The sequence below is a fragment of the Hermetia illucens genome, chromosome 3 (assembly GCF_905115235.1).
Source record: "Hermetia illucens chromosome 3, iHerIll2.2.curated.20191125, whole genome shotgun sequence".
In the NCBI taxonomy this organism is placed as follows: domain Eukaryota; kingdom Metazoa; phylum Arthropoda; class Insecta; order Diptera; family Stratiomyidae; genus Hermetia; species Hermetia illucens.
Window position 1 is genome coordinate 150,866,462 of NC_051851.1, and position 16,095 is coordinate 150,882,556.

Genomic DNA, 16,095 nt, shown 5'->3' on the forward strand with positions numbered 1-16,095 from the left:
CATCCCTCCTCCTTTCACAACCGGGCTTGAGACATAAAAAATCACAAAACCTTTCATACTTAAAGCAACGAAATCCCAATTCTCGATTTGTTTTACTCTTTAAAGAAGTTATATATCAGGGCATCCTGTGCAAAGGAGTAGACCGCAATAGATAGCAACGGGTGTAGCATCGGAAACAGGGTTCCAATCCCAATTCGTTAAGGTCTGATTTACGCTTCGATGATACGCAGGGATCAGTACTCGTTTGGGGAGACATAGCCTACTAAGACCGGTTTACTGCACACTATGCGGTCAGGGTCCTGAAGGGGCTGTATTTTATCATAATATATGCCACAACTGCCACCTTGTCAGAGCCAGGCTCACATCAGTCACTCCGCGTCACCAGCAAACTGCTGACGAATGCCAGGAAGTAACCCCGGGCAACGCCAGAGGCAAACTCAGTGTTAAGTTATGTTATTCATTACAAGTGCGGGGGTTTCATAGTTCCAACAATACCATGTTTCCTATCAATCGGGGTGCAATGGATACCGTGAAAGTGCAAACAGTTTTGAAATGTAGGCTTGAATTCAAGTTGTCCTTTCTTTGTTTCCTGACTATCTTCATTACTACATTTTCTTTCGAATCAGCATTTAGGATAACAAAATACCTTTTTTATTAATCACAGAATCCTGGAAAATCTACATTCTTTTAACTAACCCAAGGAGGAGATCCATCCTAGTATTTGGCTACAGTTCAACAACATTTTACGAAAAGTTCCCAGGAATCCACTGCAGAAGGTACAATTGTAACGAAACCATCTCCTATCCGAGCATTCTGAAAGCTAAAATCAAAGATACTTTGCAGACATCACTGGGGATACCGAACAGCATCCAACACCCCAATATTTCCATCATCAGCACCAGCCGTTGATCCACAGTGGTGGATCCCAACCATCCTCCTCGTCAGCGTGAAATTTCGAGCCTCCGCACTCCAGCGAGGCTTTACACATTCAGTTCACATCTATCGGTCGCTAAAACCGGTAGTCGTTAGCTGGGAATCAGCCAGTTCTAGTCGTTCGCCTAGTCCAACGGATGTTGCGGCAGATATAGCTTCAGACACAAAACGAATTTAGAGGTCCTTGGATGTCCTTGCTTCCTGCTTTTGAGTAACTCATAGTACGGCTGTCGTGCAGACAGGTTGGTACAGTGCGGTATCGTGTATTAATCCCGGGGCGATTGTGAGAAAGGACACGTTGTCGACGCAACGTTCGAGTCTGTCGTCCGTTTTTGTGGTGGTTGCAGACCTGCCTGCTTCCTTGCCTGATTAATTCCGGCGTGTGTACTTCCGCGGAAACAGTGAAAGATTTCGGATTCGAGTTTAGATAGATAAATCGCGCGGTGACGACGACGCGACGGTGACGACATCATGATTTTGTGGTAGCGGAATTGTGTCTGAATGTCGAGCGCGGAGCAGAGATAAGGAATAGGATAAGGATACAACGGGCGTCCTTAACTCCATCTGGTCCGGTCCTGTCCTTAACGGCTTGATGCTAGCCGGTTTTAGGCGGCTTATCATAAAAACGGATGTTTGGTTGAAATATTTATGCGATTTCGAGCCCTTATCTAACCTCCGAATCAAAGTGGAAGCTGGCATCGAGACGGGGCTTCTGCAATGCTTGGATTTGTGAAGGACGCGTAACTCGGCCGACTACCTTGACAGTGTACATGTGAACATCCTAAAGCGGCAAGTATCCTTGCTGTGCCGTTCATCCTCCGGATAGTAATTTATTGCCTATTTGGAGAGGTTAGTGCCCGCAGGGATTTGGTTTTCGGGAAGGTACGCGCAAGGGGGGCTTACGTATCTTAAGGACGTGAAGTGCATCGTAGAGTGTGTGTATTTGTCCTGCTGCGGGGCACGGTGGACCGGAACCACCCTTCTTGCTTCAGTGGCTAATTCACGACAAATTGAAAAGTGATTGGTGGCAATATTTCTTTCATATATTTATTGTATGATATATCCTGTTCCTCGTGTCGGGGGTGCGTGTGTGGTGATACCATTAGGAGTTTGTTTGCGAACTATCAGCAGCAGTACGAGTTCTTTTGGGATCTAGTCCTGGTAAGTAAGCTGTGAATTTATGTTGCCAATAACTCGGATAGTTGGATTGTTATCTAGCCCGGGGGGTGTGGAGCGATCCAGGTCGAGATGGGACTGGGTGCCATGTCGCCGCCGGTGTTTCTCGAGAAGCATCTTGGCTGTATGAAATTGATATCTAATGTTTCTGTCTCAACATTCGTTTGCTATTGTTCCTATCAGTTTCGGGTGAATCGAAGGAATTGAATCCCGTCTAGCTACTCCGTCCCTTGTTATGTTTAGCCCCAGTTTCTATAAACATTGTCTGCCAAGACCCTGGACGGGATAGACTCGCCAACAATACACTATGTGAGCATAAAAATCGATTTTCGATTTTTTTCTCGTTGAATAAATTCCACGACCATACAAAGTAATTTGATACTGGGGCGCATATTTTTATATGTATGTGTGATAAATTTTTCAAGATATTGAACAAGAAGATAATGATAATGATTTTTTGTCTGAGGAAAGTATCTGGCATGGAAGGAATGTGACGTGAAGCCGGTGCGATATTGGATCGTTCTATGGAGGCTGTGGAGCAGACATAATGCTGACAAAATGGGATATAAAAAAATTACGAATGGTGTCATTTAGGGCAAAGTTATCTATAGGTTGATTTTCTTAATAAAATGTTCAGATATTGAGAGGGATTTTTTGATGGGTCCTTGCGTAAGGAACGCTGCACGTTTATGTGTGTTTATAGCAGCATCTGGAACATTTAGGCTCGTTTTCGGAAAGCTAAATTTGTTTCCATCTTATCTTCTGAAGCCGTTCACTACGGAATTTAAATTGAAATGTTGTTTCGTAAAGTTAGCACAGCTCGCCGACTTTCTAAAGGCACTGGTGTACATCCCTACGAATGTTTAAACAGGTGCGTTAATACGAATAGGTTCTACGTTGATGCCTTTATCTATATGCATTCATTGGAAACTGACCATTTTCGCAGTAGAGAACTCTGATCCGATCTGTTTCTGAAAGCCTATCGGCAGGAATTTCCGTATCCTTTTCATCTTCCTCTCTATGGATGAGCCAAATTCAAACCTTTCTATGCTTTGAGGATATATGTAACACTAAACGCATGGATGCAATTTCGGGTATAAATTCAAACGTAAATTTACAAAATCTGTATTCTGGGCTGAAATTTCCAAGAAAGACCGCAGGACATGCTTAGAGAATTTTGGATTTATGAGAAATACTCTCCATTGGTCCTGAAAAGCAAATGGTAACGGTTTCAAGATTTTCCCTGCTTAATGAGCATTGGATAGAATATCTAATGGATGGTGAGTTCATTCCAAGATTTGATGAAAGACCTGTATTCTAAACGGATTTGCCCCGAAGGTATACTCTAGTGTGGATGCTTCAGAGCTCATTCATTATCATTATCATCATCAACTGCGAAACAACCGGTATCTGGTCTCGACCTGCTTCAAAAAGGAACTCCAGACACCCGGGTTTTGCGCGGAGGTCCACCAATTTGATATCCCTAAAAGCTGTCTGGTGTCCTGACCTACGCCATTGCTCCATCTCAGGCAGGGTCTGCCTCGTCTTCTTTTTCTACCATAGATATTGCCCTTATAGACTTTCGGGGCTTGATCATCCTCATCCATACGGATTAAGTGACACGCCCACCGGAACCTATTGAGCGGGATCATGGTATTGCTCATAGATTTCGTCGTTATGTAGGCTACGAAATCGTCCATCCTCATGTAGGGGGCCAAACATTTTTCGGAGGATTCTTTTCTCGAACGCGGCCAAGAGTTCGCAATTTTTCTTGCTAAAAATCGAAGTCTCCGAGGAATATATGAGGACTGGCAAGATCATTGTCTTGTACAGTAGGAGCTTTGGCCCATTTGACATTTCGAGCGGAACAGTTTTTGTAAGCTGAAATAGGCTCTGTTGCCTGACAACAACCGTGCGCGGATTTCATCATCGTAGCTGCTATCGGTTGTGGTTTTCGACCCTAGATAGGAGAAATTATCAACGGTTTCAAAGTTGTCGTCTCATATCTTTATTCTTCCCGTTTGACCAATGCGGTTTGATGTTGTTGGTTGGTTGGTTTTTGGTGCTGACGTTGCCACCTTATACTTTATCTTGCCTTCATCGATGTGCATCCCAAGATCTCGCGACAACCGCCGCCTGCTCGATCTGGATGATGCCGATATCGCCAGCATAGGCCAGAAGTTGGATCGTACCCCTCGCATTTACCTCAGCATCACGGATTACTTTCTCCAGGGCCAGGTTGAAGTGGACGCATGATATGGCATCCCCTTGTCATAGAACGTTGTTGATGTCGAATGGTATTGAGAGTGATCCTGTTGTTTTTATCTGGCCTCCCACATTGGTGAGGGTCAGCTTAGTCAGTCTTATTAATTTTGTCAGGATACTGTCTCACGGTTGTGGACAGTTTTACCCAGGGTATGCCATCATAGGCGGCTCTAAAGTCGATGAATAGTTGGTGCAACTGATGTTCATATTCTAACAGTTTTCCCATCGCTTGCCGTCGAGAGAAAATATGATCTATTGCTGGTTTGCCTGGAGTGAAGCCTCTTTGGCATGGGCTAATGATGATGTATGGGGCTATCCGGCCTAGCAAGATAGAGGAGAATATCCTATAGATGGTACTCAGCAACATGATACCTCTATAATTGCTGCACTGTGTGATATCTTCCATTTCATGTATGCGACCGATAATGCCAGTCGTGTTGATGAACCACTTGGTGTAATTGGTCGCCTCCATATTCGGCTGTAATTCCATCGGCTCCTGGCTACTTACGATTTTTAAGCCGATGAATTGCACGGATTGGTGGTGGCAGTATTTGTCCGTCGTCTTCAGTTGGCGGGACCTCCAACTCGCCGATGTTCTGGTTGTTCAGTAGTTCATCAAAGTATATCGCTCCAATATGCCCATTCTGGCGGAAATCAGAATTCCCTCTTTGTCTCAGCAGGATGAACATCGAGGTGTATAAGGCTTCATCCTGCTGACTTGTTGGTAAAACTTGCGTGCCTGGTGCGGTTGCTCCCTGTAGTTTTCGAGTTCACAGACCTGTTGGTTCTCTCAGGCTTCCTTTTTCCGTCTGTGAAGTTGCTTCTCCGCTCGACGGAGTTGGTGATAAGTCTCTGCGTGTGCTCGCGTCCTTTGAGAATGCAACATTACTTAGTATGCGGCATTCTTCCGTTCCGTTGCTACATTGCTACATTCATCGTCAAACCAGACGTTCCGACTCTTTTTGCAGCTGAGGGCAAGGATGTTTGTGGTCGTATTTATGATAACGTTCTTCAGGTGATTGTGAAGATCATTTGTTGATGCTTCATCTCCAGGATCTCTGTTGATTGCGGTTATTGCGGCATGCATTTCCCTCTTATAGGTTGCGGAGGGCTGTGTTGGGGACGGATTCAGTTTTAAATCTCACCTGATTCCCAGAGGGGATTTTGTTGTTATTCGAGCTCGGAGCACCACGCCAACGAGATAGTGATCCGAGTCTATATTGGCCCCCCTATATGTTCTGACATTCATCAAGGCTGAGAAGTGGCGGCGTTCGATCAACACGTGGTCAATGTGGTTGAAAGTGGTCCCGTTTGGAGAGGCCCACGTATGTTTGTGGACCGCTTTCCTCGCAAACCAGCCTGTGACACTGCTAATTGAATAATCCGCAGTCCGTTATCATTTGCATTGTGATGTAAGCTATGGAAGCCAACGTATCGTCCCTAGTTGGCTGTTAAAATCCCTAAATATGGTTTTGATATCATATCTGGGACAGGTTTTGAGGGTTCGTTCTACTGCCTGGTAGAAGGTATGCTTCTCCGACTCTGCAGTCTCCTTTGTAGTGGCGTGAACGTTAATGAGGCTTATCTCCCTAAATTTGCCTCGCAAGCGCAGAGTGCATAGTCGTGCGCTTATGTTTTTAAAGTCGGTAAGAGCAGGCTCCTGTTGTGACTTCTTAACTTCGGTTTTCCGTGTAGGGTTGTTAACCTTACCCAACCTCCAACCTGGAGGACCAGTTGATACAATTTGTCCCGTTTTGATCGCGGGAGACTCGTCTTCATCCTTCTCTGTCTGCACCTTTTCTTTAAGAAAGGGCTCCCAGCGGCCACTACGTGGAGGTGGAGACAGGGTTTGGTAGTAGAGCTGTTGGTGTTGGTTCAGCAGGCGTTTCCCCAGGTTTTATGCTCCATCATGGGTACCAGTCCACCTTTCGCGCTGGAGACCTATATTACCCTTTGACCGCTGATTCACAATATGCAATGAGTCTGGCATTTCAAAAAAATTGCGGTGTTTGCATTCCGGATCGAATTCTCCAGTCTGTTCCTTCTCGAACTAAATTTTGTACATGACGGAATATTCGACTTCGAGGAGGGTTGAATAGTTTCAAAAGTAGGGGAAGAGCGAAGTATAAAGCCTGACAATTTTAATGCTTGATTGGTGACTTTGAGGCAATGGGAATCGAGGCGGTGCGTTTTCTCGAAAGTGACTCCGATGTATTGAGTGGAGTTCTGGTATGATAAGGAATGTCAGTTAACAGAGTAGAGGTAGGAAGTCTATAGGCGATAATATAGTGGAAAACAGCTTAAGGTCGTGGGCATACAGCAAAAAGGGTCAAGTAAGGAGGAGGGGCAGATCGTTGATGATAAATAAAAATAATAAAGTCCCCAGAATACATCATGTGGAACGCCAAAGGAAGGGGAGAAGGAACGGAATGTGCAGCCATCAAAAGAGACGCGGCAGGATCGGTTAGAAAGTTAAGAGGCAAGCCATAAAACAAGTGGTATGGGAACGCTTAGAGACGAGAGTTTGGACAGAAGTATCTTGTGATTTGTAGTGTATGCACTTCCTGACAAAGTTGGTAAAGCTGAGCAGGTTGGAGGTAGTCGAACTACGCTTAACAAAGCCGTGTTGCTCTTTCTCTATGTGGTGACCAAAGTTAGCGGACAACTAGTCGCTTACATATCTTTTCGAGATTTTGGAATAGAAGGAGCAGAGCGAAATGGGACGGTAAATCTCGGCAAGAGTAAGGTCGCCACTTCTGTGAATGGAGGTGGCCTCTTTTCACAGGCCAGAAAAATGATCCTCTTCGAGGCTTTTGCTGAAAATAGGGGAAGCACTGGCTAGATATTCCTGTCTGAACCTACGTATTATAGATTTAATAGAGGAGCGCAGAGTTTTGAAGAAAAACTGAGCGAGCATATATTTTTGAGGACAGGAATTTCTTTTTTGTTGTGTGTTTTTGACCAATTTTTTCATAGGCTTCAGTGGTGACAGACAAAGTAAGTGCGCAAGCACTTATAAGAAGCGGTATAGAAAGTATTGAGTGCTTGGTCACACGTCAATGGAGAGGGAGGGATCCTGTTGATTATCGGCAGGGCTGAGTTCAAAGCTTCGAAGTTCGTTAAGTGGTTTCTAGAAAGGTTAAATTGGAGAGCTACGCATGTGTTCATGAAAGTGATTACAGGAAATGAAGGGTTGGGTGGAGTTATTAAGGAGGGAGGAATGGCCGGGAGAGCATAGTAAGATTAAAGTCGCCACAGAAGATGAAACAAGTCGGGAACCGGAAGCTAGACGCTTCAGGTATGAAAGGTTTTGTGTATTTCTCTTACAAAGAGATTTGGGTGTGCATTTATCCCATTAGCATGTAGCACGTAAAATATGCATATATTATGTGAAAATAGCCACTTTCAAGTGATGTTGACATTCATAGTCTCGAATTTGCAGAGAAGCGACAGTTTTGACCTAGTGTTACTTTGTTAGTAATAGTGCGATTTTCACCAAATTTGGCAGGATCATGCCCTATGCTGTAGCCTATATTGTTGCAAAATTTTGTGATTCTAGGGTGAAGTTAAGGGGGGTTTTCCTGTTAATTACTAAAAATTATAGTAATGTACTATTATTAACTTTATTTGAACAGTTATCGGTATGGAGGGTATTTCGGAGCCTAGGCACCATATAGTGACAGCCCCCTGATTTTTTTCAGATTTTTCGGTTAAATAGTTTCTGAGAATGGGTTCGTTAAAAAATGACCACTTTCAACCCCCCGCACCCCCCACCTGTTCAACAAATGTCAAAACTAAGACTGGCTTCGAAAAGTACTAATCGAGACCTTTAATTTGATACCCCACATGACTATATTTGATGAAAAAAAAATTTACACCCTCCCTTTGCATGTATACCCCCCCTTAAATTCATCGTAAAAGGATGTAACTCACTATATGCGGGAGCGTTCACAGTTCCCACCTTTCTACCAAATTTGGTGCCAATCGCTACAACCGTCTCCGAGAAAAATGCGTGTGACGGACAGACAGACAGACAGACAGACAGACAGACAGACGGACAGACAGACAGACAGTAAACCGATTTTAATAAGGTTTTGTTTTACAAACAAAACCTTAAAAAAAGAGGGGGGAACAAAACGATTAGGCCTTCTGCTAACCTGTCGAAGTAATCTTCGTGCAGAGGGGTTTGGGCGTTTGGGTAATAACTCGTTCGGTAATAGATTCGGGGGTGGAGGAGAAGAAGTACGGAGAGAGGATTTAAAAGGTATTAGCGCACCTTCGCCGGTTGTCTTGCCAAGCGCAACGCCGCCTCTATCACAACGAAAGACAGAGTAACGTTCCAGGAGCTCGGAATCTAAAATCCTTTTATTCACATAACGTGCTGTTGGAATGATAAGGTAGATAGCTTGATCTTTAGACGCCACCCATTTTTGTAAAACAGTAAAATCATTTAAATTCGGCGAGGCAGGCGGCCAGCCGGAAATTTTCTCAAAGCTTAGTCCTCTGCTAAAGTTTAAGGAAGTTTGAACGATGGCATTGGCGTCGTGGGGATATCTCACTTTGAAGGAAGCTATCACTCGGTCAGAAGAGCCATGCTTCGTCAATTTATTACATGAGAGAGGTGACAGAGTTAAGTTGGCCTTGCTCTGATGTAAGCCATAATTTCGTCGGAAATGATAGAGTACGCTAGCCCCGACACGAACAATTATTTCGGTGGTGTGTGTTGTGTCCGTCACTTTTCGAAAAATTGGAGAACTGTAACCTCCCCAGTTGTAAGATTGACATGTCGCTCGACAAAGGGGGAGCCATGCTGCTGATTGAATGCAGATGCGCTAACAATCCTCAACTTGTGGTGTTGGGTGTAGATTCATGTATTGAGAATGATAACCTTTGGCTTCCTGCAAATGTTCAGCATTTCTTTTTCCTTCCCCAGAGTGAACTACACATTCCGATGTAGTCTACCGCGGGAACGATGGTATTTTGAGCCTCTTCTTTCTATCTTTCCTTCTCCAAAATGTTGGCGTTAGATCTACCGAAGCTACGTTTGCTTCCAGGGAGATGCTCAGTGAAGCTCCTTTCGGATGCTTATAATCATCATTATCAACGGCGCAACAATCAATATCCGAGCTACGTCTGCCTTACGAAAGAGCTCCACACATCCTTGTTCAGCGTCAAGTGGATATCCTTTAAATCTGTGCGTTGTCCTGGCCTACGCTATTGCTCCGTCTTAGGTACTATACGGAAAGTCCTTTTTTACCATATATATTGTCCTTATAATGTGGATTAAGTGGCCTACCTCAACTTAGTCGCATTTCATCCACAACTAGACCGTCGCGGTATGCTCATAATTTTTGTCGTTATATAGGAACCGTCCACCCTCAAGTGGAGTGTATCCTTATGTAGGCAGCTCCTCAATAGCTTCTTGCATTCTCTAATTTGATCTTTCCATTGTGCACCATTTGGTTCCTGGTGCGATCTTCTATTAAGATGGCCACTTCTTTGATTGGAATGCTTCGAAAAGAAGTTTTAATATCAATGGCTTCGTCTCCCTTGGGTTAGCTTTTTAACTGGAGGACCTGGTCGGAGCGGAGGGGGCGAAGGGACGGGATAAAAAGAAGACAAAAAAGAAAATAAAGTCTGATGCAAGCATCAAGCAAGAATGGATTCAATTGGGATTTTCACTCTTTTGATTGCGGAATTCGGATTAAAGATTTTATTGGTTCCTTGTATGTAATCGAGCTGTTATTTTTTCCCTTTTACTGTCAGCCTCTCTGCTTGTATGGATGGAGGTGGAATTCTTAGAAAGACGCTGCCACGCCAGGTTACAGAAATGCATGGGATTATCACTCACCAAAATTAGTAGTATTCCTTCGCGCAGAATCTCCACCGAGCATTACTTCGCGGAGGGGACTGTGCTTTAGGCGACCAAGCCTTCCATTCTTCGCCCCCTTTTTATGACTTCCGCTTCGTTTACCTGCAACTTCGGCGCTTCTCCGACGATACTCTGCGGCTTATGTTAATTTTCAGAGAGTCTCTGAGAAAAGTCGAAAGGGAGAATTATCAAGCCTAAATTGATGCAGATACTATCTGTAACCACCTTGCTCTGACGCGAGTAATCTGTGGCTGTATCTTGGGCCTCCAATATTATACATCATCCGTCCCTTGAAAGTGATCGAGTTAATCATCACCCCCAGGTATTTGATAACCGGCGTTAAGGTGATGATGTGGCTACCACCTTAATCTCAATCTTAATCTTAATCATTTTCCTTTTCCGAAGATTGGTAATGAAGACAGAGAGATCAAGCTAAACATCTCCAGTTACGGCGCTAATGGTCTCATTGGCGTACACTTTAACATCATCAGGTTCTTTTGCGAGGACAGCAATGGTTAGATCATCTGCGGAACCGATCATCACGGCCTCCACAGGCAAGTGCAGCATAACGACACTATTCTACATCACGTTCCACGGAGAGGACCGAACATTAAGCCCTGTGGCACTTCTGCTTTGACTGTGTACTGCTTTCCTTCTGTCATTTCCGATAGGTAACTTCAGTCATCCACTCCCAGCTGCCCGAATTGAGGGCAGTTGTGACGTCCCATGTAACCACGACGAAGCGTTTATTAGATCGTGTCCGGAGTTTGTGGGTGGGATTGCCGAAAACCAAACGGTTCCTCTGACAGGGCATCCTACATTCTGTGGTAGAGTGAAGTGTCTTGTAGATAACTCTCTCGAGAATCTTCCCTTTTTTTTTCTTAACACATTCAATTTATTTTGTTTGATTTTGTTACAGGTAGTTTATGACTAAAATTAATACTAGACTTATCTCTAACAGCTTAACTTTACCTAGAAATTAACATTTTGCTTAATACTAGACTTAATTTACGGTGGTATTAATTTATCCTATGGCTAATGCTATAGAGGGGAAAGTCAGGAAAAACCCCTCTTATGTTGTTGTTTGTTCGTTGGATAATTGTGTTGCATGAATGGATGGAGGAAGGATACATATAGGGGAAGGTGGTGTTATTGGGCGGTGGAGTAGACGAGGCCAGGGCGATGTCGATCGTATGGGCGGTTGAATATGATCATCTTCCCGCCGCGATAACTGCTGCTTTGGGAGGAAAGGGTTAGGAGGTCTGAAGGGAGGGGATGGTGGCGGTATGTGGGGTTAGTGTTATGGTTGCGTATGTGGGAGTAAAACTGGATGAGGTTGTTTTCATGGGCTTGACATTTGATGAGGGGGGAGCACTTTACCTCGTCGTAGACAGCATGGTTGGAGTGGATATTGGACTGGGAAAGGGAGAGGCGGAAGAACCTCCTTTCGCGTACCCGAAGGCGCTCCATTTGAGCTGAGGATACGTCACACCACGCGACGAATCCATATGTAATTAAGGGACGGATTAGCTGCTTATAGCAGTAGAGTTTCACTTTGGGGAGGATGGCGGAGTCTTTCTTAAGGATGGGCCGTAGGGTTTTTAGTCCTGTTAGGGTCTTTGAAATGATGGAATTTACCTGGGGTATGGGTGATAGACGGGTATTGAGGGTTATTCCCAGGTATTTAGTGGATTTGACGGAGGGAATGGTAGAAGGTCCGATCTTGATAGTGAGGTTGCGGGTGTCGGCCAGCATCTTGCGGGTAAAGGTGGCTCTACCGCGGAAGACGATGGCTTCGCATTTGCAAGGGTTGAGTAGGAGTTTCCAGGATTGGAGGAATTTGTTGAGGGTTTGGATTGAGGTATTGATGCGGTTTTGGGCGGATTTTATTTTCCGGGAAGAGGTGTAGAGGATCAAGTCGTCAGCGTATTGGATGGTTTTGACTGCTTGGGGGGAGTTGGTAGGGTACTGGAGTGGGATATCGGCGGTGTATAGGGAGAAGAGGGTTGCTGACAGAACTGAGCCTTGGGGGATGCCTGCGGGAGGACTGTAAGGGTCGGACAGGGTATCGTGGATACGGACTAAGGATTGGCGATCAGACAGGTAGTTAAGGATGAGTTTGCATAATTGTGGGTGGAATTTCAAAGTGTGGGAGAGTTTGTAGGTGAGGCCGTCGTGCCAGACCGCGTCGAAGGCTTTCTGGATATCGAGGAGGCAAGCTGTGGTGGGGATGTTGTTGTTTAGTTGGGATAGGATGTCGGTTTTGAGGACTAGGAGGGCATGTGAGGTGCCGTGGCCGCGCCTGTTGGCAAACTGGAAGGGGGGGATAATGGCGTGGTCGATGATGTGTTGGAGCATGATATCGTGGATGACGTGTTCGAAAATTTTCGATGTCACGTTGAGGAGGGAGATGGGGCGGTAGCTGCCCGGGGAAGCTGAAGGCTGGTCCTTTTTTAGGATTGGGACGATGTGGGCTCGTTTCCATGGGGTGGGAAAGTGTGCAGAGAGGAGGCATTGATTGAAGAGTTGGGCGAGAAAGGGGCTTAGGGTTTTGGCGCATTTTTTGAGGATGATGATGGGGATGTGGTCGGGTCCGGTAGATTTTTTATTATTTCGGGAGAGTATAATGGATTCAACTGTTTGGGGTGTGACGGCTTGTATTGGTAAGCAGTAGGGTGTTGTAGGTTCGGATGGTGGGATCGGGAATTCGGTGTGGATGGCTGGCGTGGTAGTGATGTTGTGTATGTGTTGGCGCACCGCTGTTTCTGTGGGTGGGTCGGACAAATGTTGGGTGGTGTGGTGGGCGGCTAGAAAGCTGTTAACAATCAGGTCGGCGTGGGCTTTGGGTGAGGTGTTGTGTGGGAGGACGCTGGCTGAGCGGGGTTTGGCTAGTCGGGGGCAGGTACCCCGGAGTTTATTGCATGCTTGCTGATTAAGCGAGATGTTCGCATGCTTTACCACGTAGTGATCAGCGTATAACGTCTGGATCTGGGATTGGATGCGTTGTGTGAGGGAGTGGATTTGTGACTTGAGGAAGTTAAATTGAGGAGCGTACCTGTGCCTGTGGAGTTGGCGTCGTAGGGTTGATTTTTGTTTGATGAGGTCTAGGATGTATGGTGGCAGGGTGATTAGGCCCTGGTAATTTAGTGGTCTGAGAGGGATGGTTTCGTCGCCTTTTGTGTGGATTCCGTGAGCTTTTCCACGGCTGAATCGATTTCGGTAGGAGACGGATTGGATGGGAGGCGGATGGTCGAGAGTTTGTCCGCTAGGTTGTAGTTGAGGCGTTGCCAGTTAGTGGCAGCGTAGTTGGGAAGGAATTTAGGCTGGGATTTGGGGAGGCGGTCGGTGATATTGAAGTGGAGAACCACTCCGTCATGGTCGCTCAAGCCGGGGATGGTGGGGAGGTCTTGGGGGGAGGTAAGCGTGCTGGGGTGTGCGAGAAGGTGGTTGCTTACCAGGAAGAGGTCGATGAAGGAGTGGGTATTTTGCCTGTGGTAGGTGGGTTGGTTGGTGGGGAGAAGGGTGAGCTGTAGAGGGTGGGAGTGTTGTGAGTACCAGTTGGCTAACCTATTGCCATTGGCATTTATAGTGGTGTTATACCAGGTGTTATGTTTGGCATTTAGGTCGCCCCCTAGTACAAGGGAGAAACGCTTGTTTCGGCTGACTGGGAGGGCTTTGAGGTGTTGTGTAAGGTTGGAGAGAATCTTCCCTACCATAGGCCAAATTGGCGGTATGATCGGTCCTAAGTGCTTATTGCGCTTTAGTGGCCAAACTGGTGTCTGCCTCTTCCACCGAGCAGGGGAAACTTCTACCATACATGTATCAAATGGGGACGGCTTTCGTAAAGCTTGATGTCTCCATGTTTTTATGGCAACTAGTTTCCTAATAACTTGGAACCGGAGAAACATATGGATCCTCGTTGCCTGCTTTCTTTTTCAAGTTTGAAGTTGCCTCTATTTGTGTTACGAGCGACCGGTGCATTCTCCAAAGCCTGCATGATGTCTGAAAACGAAAACCTCATATATCCTCCATGAAATTTTCAAGTAATCAAATGTTTAAAGAAGTGACTTCAACGTCTCCCCAAATACTAAATATTGAGTCATCCAATTAATCCTCAACTGAAACAGTCAAATCATGGGAGCTCAGTACAAATGTGTAAATATGCAAAAGCGGGTCGATAATTGATACGATAAGAAGGGACGAATAAATTGTCTTCGTTTGCGAAGTAATCGATAATACCAAAAGAACTTTAAATCTTAATCTAGGTCTCCCCCAGCTCCGTTTGAATTGTCAATTCAATCGATTTGCAGGAAGTACTTCGAATAATGAAATAAAACTTCACTTGATGGATTCAAACACACGCAAACAACGGCTGGAAGGACTTGCTTTCATAGTCGGTATTTGAAGTCGTCCTGAATAGAAGAGGCAAAGAAAATTAGTATGCGCGTGAAAATGTCCTTAACGACATAAGATTCCTGGTCGAATTGGAGCAAGATATATTTGCAGAAGTCATGATGACTTCGACATGGCATCACTTTATTCTGATGAAGAAAAGGATTTCCCATCCTTCAATACATCAGTATGCACGTAACGATGTGAATTTTATCCGATTTATTGTTCTGCAAAATTGATGAGATGATAATAAGGGATGTTAAAGAATTTCCATTTATGCGGGTAGTGTCCCCGTGAATGGCTGAGCGATCAAAAACGACTTTCAACTGAACTCGTAAAATTGTTTAATGTTTTAGATCTACGGTTATGCCTGCCTCAACTCATAAAACTGGCGGATTCATTGGAATGTCAATTTTTATATGAAAGGAAAGGGGTGGGGGGAGGGCGGAATAAAATGAACCTTATTATGACATTGTTGTCTCTAATGGGAGTCCGCAAGACGATATTGCCACGAAGTTAATTCATAATACGTTTTCATTAAATTTGAAGCTTTTCGAGTGCATAAGGGCTACTTGTTGTTGGTAGAGGTTTACTCCTAAGGAGTAATCAGTTAATGAGTTCGGGGTGAATTCAACTGTACGTGAAAGATGAAGAAAAACTTACACTAAGAAAATTTTATGTCCTTGTTTGAATACCTTTATAAAAATTTAAGTCTTCTTGCTAGAATGCTCTCAAGCACATAATGTTCTGTTGTTATGTTCAGTCTGACTGGCAGCTGACGTCTCGCTTTAAGGAAGTTTCGTCCTTCCTCCTTTACTCCTTTCGTTCCAAAAGTTACTGGGGTGTGGTATTGCTCAGTAGGTCTAATTTTCATTCTTCAATTGGAGGTTTACGCGGAAGGCGGAATATACATGGACCTCTCCAGACGGGACCACTTTTAACGCCAACTTATAGCCTCTATGAATGTCAGAGCAAATCGGGAGGCCAATATAGATTTGTGTTAAAATCTCATTGGTATGATGATCCGAGCTCGAATAACAATAACACCTCGAATCCACTGTAACAATCAGGTGAAAGTGAACACAGAATCCATCCCTAGGAGAGTCCGCCGTAACACCTATTAGAGGGAAATAGATGCCGCAATAACCACAGGTAACAGAGGTCCTGGAAAAGAGGCATTGACAAATGATTTTCAAAATCGCCTGAAGAATGTTATCGTTGATATGACCACAGACATACCTGGCCACAGTCGCAGGAAACGGGCGCCTGTGAGAACCGACAGGTCTGCGAACTAAAAGTACAGGAAGCAACAGCACCAAGTGCAAGTTTTACCAATAAGTTAGGAGGATGAAGCCTTATGTACTTCGAGGCTCAACCTGCTGATATAAAGAGGAAAACCTAATTTTCGACTGGGCATGTTTGAACGAAGGGATGAATACTTTAATGAACTGATCAAC

At 44.9% G+C, this 16,095-nt stretch overlaps 1 protein-coding gene across 1 annotated transcript in view; it reads left to right on the top strand.

Moving 5' to 3' along the window:
* Window positions 1-1,113: 1,113 nt before the first annotated feature.
* LOC119651725 overlaps window positions 1,114-16,095 on the top strand; it is a 613,458-nt gene continuing 598,476 nt past the window's right edge. The window contains exon 1 of the mRNA XM_038055449.1: window positions 1,114-2,094. The gene's annotated coding sequence lies outside the window, so the exon portion shown is untranslated. The remainder of the gene's footprint in view (window positions 2,095-16,095) is intronic.